Source organism: Jaculus jaculus, chromosome 6 (assembly GCF_020740685.1).
Source record: "Jaculus jaculus isolate mJacJac1 chromosome 6, mJacJac1.mat.Y.cur, whole genome shotgun sequence".
Taxonomy (NCBI): Eukaryota; Metazoa; Chordata; class Mammalia; order Rodentia; family Dipodidae; genus Jaculus; species Jaculus jaculus.
The window spans coordinates 15,505,741-15,511,557 of NC_059107.1; positions in this window are offsets into that span (position 1 = coordinate 15,505,741).

A 5,817-nucleotide genomic window follows, 5' to 3' on the forward strand; every position below is an offset into this window, starting at 1 on the left:
TTGAGTCTCCTCATGGTTGCAGGAACACAACCAGAAATACTCGGGGCTTCTTAGCCTGATTTAGTAGTGGGTGGAGAAGCACAGGCTGAGAGGTGCTGCTATGGAATTCAGGTCGCACAAAAGTTACTATTGACTCATAACCAACCTTTGTAAAGAAATTTCTAAGCCGGAGAGAGCACTCGCAGATTAAGGCACTTGCTTAGAAAGCTTGTCGGCCTCAGTTCAACTCCCCGCTACCCATGTAAAGCCAGATGCACAAATAGGCACATATGTCTGGAGTTCATTTGCAGCAGCAAGAGGCCCTGGCATTCCCATTCTTTCTCTCCCTCCCTCCCTTCTTCCCTCCATCTCTCTTCTTGCAAATAAATATAGAAATTTCTTCTGTAAAGAAATTTAAACTACAAGACAACAAGACACTGTTTTCTTGAACAAAACTCACCTCTCAGCTTTAAGGGACTGATAGTAAATCAAACCCCACCTCCCTAAGGAAAAAATAAAAACTATGAAAAAGCTGGGCGTGGTGGTGCATGTCTTTAATCCCAGCACTCGGGAGGCAGAGGCAGGAGGATCGCTGTGCATTCAAGGCCACCCTGAGACAACATAGTGAATTCCAAGTCAGCCTGGGCTAGATGGAGTGAGACCCTACCTCGAAAAACCAAAAAAAAAAAAAAAGACTTCAACAGCACAGGAAATTATTGATGTATAGATCTCGATGAATTTTTCTGATTTCTTAACCCTAATGGCAAAACAGACATTGAGAAAACAAAGCATATTCAATGGAAATTCATTGTCTTCCCCTTCTTAAATTATTTAGTAACCTTGGGTAGCTAAAGAAATTGCCTTGGCTCAGATAAAATCCCCTATGCTAATTGTGGCCAGCAAATGGGTAATTATAACAGATTATACAAACAACTCATGTCAGAGAGTAAAGAGCGCACTGAGACGGCCCAGCTCCGTGTGTCTTCACTCCCAATGTCTGTGAGGAAGGGAGAAAGCTCTGCCCCAGACTGGAGGGGCTCAGCCTTCTGATTGCGTCCTGGGGGATCTGGACAACACTCAAGCAATTTGAAGAATGCCCTCAGGTTGTACTTGTCAGAAATCCTGACCCCCTGCCACATCCTATCTATCATAAGCCTTTATCAGGAGGAGACACCAAATTGGCAGCCATTTGGTGGCATATAATTGCTTCAACATTGACAGCAGAAGGGTATATATCACCTCCTCTGTAACAGGGGATGAGCATTTTCAATGGAGGAAGAGCGAGTATAAAGGCAGATTGCAATAAGCATTCAATGGAAGTTAGACCCCAAACTAAAATGCATGCCAAAAGAAAGCGTATCATGTATAAATGTATCAGAAAAATATATTAGAGAATCAAGAGGAAAGAAGGAATGGAAGGAAGGGAAGGAGGGTGGAGGGAGAGAAAGACAATCACAGGACACAGTGAACTTCTACTTATGGAAGTGAACTGGCTTAGGCTTGTGGTCAGCGTATAACACTTTTTTTCTTTACTTACAATTTTAAAAACAGAGTCAATGTAAATACAAACTTCACACAAATAGGACCGAGGGAGGGAAACAACAGAATTACCAGTAGTGGGTCCAGAGTGGCAAGGGGCAGAGCAAGTGTCTTGCAAGGGTCACTGAAATAATTTCAATTAAGAAACAGAAGTTTAGCTGGAGACATGGCTCAGTGATTAAGGCACTTGCCTGCAAAGACTATTGACCTGGGTTCGATTCCCCATTCAGATGCACAATGGGGCAGATGCATCTGGAGTTACTTTGCAGTGCCTAGAGGCCCTGGTGCGCCCATTGGTAAGAAGGAACAGAAGTTTATTGTTAGAGCTGATTCAGTGGTTAAAGGCATTTGCTTCAAAGCCTGATGACCTGGGTTCAGTTCCCCAGTACCCACATGCAGCCAGATGCACAAAGTAGTTCATGCATCTGGAGTTCACTTGCACTGGCAGGAGACCCTGATGCACCCATCATCCCCTCCCTCCCTCTCTCTCTCTTTGTCTGTGTGTGTCTCTTAAAATAAATATTTTTTTAAAAAAGTTTAAAGTCCATCAAAGCCCCCTTCCTTTCACACACTAGGAAAGGACTGGCTATAAGGCAAGATGTCCATGGTTTTCAGTGGTAGAGACAGGCTTAATCTAAGCCTGCAGCTGCTGCCACATCTGCTTTTCTCCTTATTTCATTTGGAAGCCTCTCGAAGGCTGTGTGTATTAGAATTGGCTAGCTGTGTCCACTCTACAAGTCCAAGATAGGATGCAGGCCACAGCAGTTATGAAACTCAACAAAATAAAGGATCATAGTGACATCTAGTGGTCAATTGTAATACTGCAGCCCTTCATACAACCCTTGATGTTAACCAGGCTTGTGAAAACTGAATCATGGTTTTGTATCCCAGTCTGAGTTTGTAGCACTTTCAGTTTCTGCTAATTAAATATGCTTTTGTTAAAAACAGGACTACCACGTAGGTGAGGTTGTGTTCTTGGCGTATCATAGTGAAAGGCACAAAACGGTTTGTCATGTCAGAGGGACATCACCTACGAGGCTTAACCCTGATAAACTGTGCTTTTAAACTAATACATAATGATAATAATAATAATAAATAATCCCCTTTAGCTAATAACTTATTTGCAAGGCAGTATTTTGAGGGCTTGTTTGGAGGTACTTTCTAGCAGGAGTGCACAGCAACTCATGCCCCTGACCAAAGACCAGTCCTCCTCTGTTCACATGAGCGGGGAGGGAGGAAGGGGACACGCCTAGGGAGCCAGATCAGCCGAATCAACCCTGGTGATCACTGGGGTGACAGATGTAGCAGCCAAATCACCCTTGCATCCAAGGCAGTATTTTGAGACAGTCTAAAGCTTACAGGTATTGCCTGAAAAATCAGTTCAATAGTAGTCACGAAAGGATTATTTTCCAATTCTGTCATTTTTCTCTGTGTGTGTGTGTGTGTGTGTGTGTGTGTTTTGAAGTAGGGTCTCACTCTCTAGTCCAAGCTGACCTGGAATTCACTGTGTACTTTCAGGGTGGGCTTGAACTCATGGTGATCCTCCAGCCTCTGCCTCCCAAGGGCTGTGATTAAAGGCATGTGCTACCACACCTGGCTAGTTCATTCTTGTTTTAAATATTTTTGTTCATTTTTGTTTATTTATTTGAGAATGACAGAGAAAGGGAAAGAGGCAGAGAGAGAGAGAGAGAGTGAATGGGCGCAACAGGGCCTCCAGCCACTGCAAACAAACTCCAGACGCGTGCGCCCCCTTGTGCATCTGGCTAACGTGGGTCCTGGGGAATCGAGCTTCGAACTGGGGTCCTTAGGCTTCACAGGCAAGTGCTTAGCCACTAAGCCATCTCTCTCTCCAGCCCAAGTTCATTCTTTTTTTAATGAGAAAGAGGAAGGGAGAGATATGATGTGTCAGAGCCTCCAGCCAGTGCAATTGAACTCCAGACATGTGTGTCACCTTGTGAGCATGTGCAACCTTACACACTTGCGTCACCTTATGTGTCTGGCTTACGTGGGACCTCGAGAGTCAAACATAGGTTCTTAGGCTGTGCAGACAAGTGTCTTAATCACGAAACCGTCTCTCCAGACCTTAGTTCGCTCTTTAGAGGAACGCTGCCCAAGCCTGACAAGTCTGCTCGCTGCAGGCTCGCAGGTGCTGGCAAGCCACGGTTAGCATGATACCTGGCCGTGGCACGAGGGTTGATTGGCAGTGGCACGAGGGTTGATCAGCTTGTCTGGTGCCGAACAGGGCAGAGATTGTGTATGGGGAATAGAATTACTCATTGCAGAGGGCAACTGTGCTATGGCCCAGGGACATCACCATAAGGGGGCCTTACTGCAGGTGCCAGTGTGAGAAGAAATGCAGAAAGCATTGATCCCAGGGACCCTGTGATTCTCAGCCTTTGATGCACTCTGCAATCACCCAAGATGCTTTTATAAATCTCTGTGTGCGGGCCTCACCCCCACCCAGTGAAGATGTAACTCTATGCATCTGGCCTCATGTGGATGTGGATCCTGGACTGGAACCTGGACCCTCAGGCTTGGCAGGCAAGTGCCTTTAACCACTGATCAATCTCTGCAGCCCAGGTAGTGTTAATAAGAAAAGCCTCCGGACGAGAGGAAGGGGAAACCACTTAGATCTCTTTAAACACGTGCCAGCGGGCAGGGGGAGGATGGAGTGATGGATGACATAGAACCATCAGCCCACAACGCCCACCTCACCGCATGCGGGGGTCAGCTGGTGGGGGACCCTCCAAGTCCATGTCCTGCACTAGAGATACTGATTGTACTTTCACTGATTCGTCCACCTCTGTGTCCAAGTAGGATGGAATCTATTTGTGCATGCATGTAATACTCCAGAATGTTCCTTGTGTTGTCATTGGCACCTTCAGAAGGATTTGTCCGTATTCCATTAAAAACTGAAGTATTTTACTAAGTAGTTCAAACTGCTTCCCATCCCTTTTATTTTTAGAAGTTATTTATTTACTTATTTATTTACTTGCAAGAAGAGAGAGAGAGAGAGAGAAAATGAATGGGCATGCCAGGGCTTCTAGTCTCTGCAAATGAATTCAGAATACATGCACCACGTTGTGCATCTGGCTTTATGTGGGTACTGGGGAATAAAATCCAGGTCGTTAGGCTTGCAGACAAGTGCCTTAACTGCTGAGCAATCTCCCCAGCCATGTTTTTAACTTTTCATTGACAACTTCCATACATAAATAATATAACGTGGTCATAATCCCCTCCTACCATCCTCCCCTTCCCCCTTCAAAACTCCCATTCCACTGATCCCCTTTGTGCCTTTGTGTAGTATCCCTTCTATTTTTTATATATATATATTTATTTATTTAGCTATGACACAGAGAGAGGGCGTGAGCACACCAGGACCTCCTGCCACTGCAACAAACTCCAGACATACGTACTACTTTGGGCATCTGGCTTTACATGGGTGCTGGGGAATGAGACCCAGGCCAGCAGGCTTTACAAGAAAGTCACTTCAGGGCTGGAGAGATGGCTTAGCGGTTAAGCGCTTGCCTGTGAAGCCTAAGGACCCCGGTTCGAGGCTCGGTTCCCCAGGTCCCACGTTAGCCAGATGCACAAGGGGGCGCACGCGTCTGGAGTTCGTTTGCAGAGGCTGGAAGCCCTGGCGCGCCCATTCTCTCTCTCTCCCTCTATCTGTCTTTCTCTCTGTGTCTGTTGCTCTCAAATAAATAAATAAATAATTTAAAAAAAAAAAAGAAAAAAAAAAAAAGAAAGTCACTTCAATCACTGAGCCATCTCTCCAGCCCCCTCTTCTATGTTTGAGGTCTTCGTTTTCCCTCCTATTATGCAGGTCTTGTGTCCATTTGTTCTTAGATAAAGGTTGTTATAAACTGTTTCTTTTCTCCCCAGATAGCGTCAAGTGCACAGCGATGGCTGATCTACGTTTCAGTGTCATTCTTCCAGCTATCGTTTGCTTGTTGTTCCCTTCACAAATGTGAAATTACAGAAATCTTCAGCTTCGATGAAAGATAAATAGCATGGCACAGAGAGTGGGATTTAAGCTCATAAAATACACACCGGGAGTTCTAAATGTTAGGGTAGAAACGAGCTAAGTGGACCGATTTCCTTTCCTTGTGAACGTGCATCTTAGCACCCAAGGTCTTTTAGACGTCAGTCACCCTCCTGCCCCAGGCCTCTAACAGACAAAGAGAGGCCCCATTTGCACAAGTTCACTGCTGTTTGGGCTGCACAGCAGAACTCATACTAACAAACAAGTGAGAACTGTAAGTGTCCTTTAAATTTCAGCTGTGCTTCTGTCTTGCA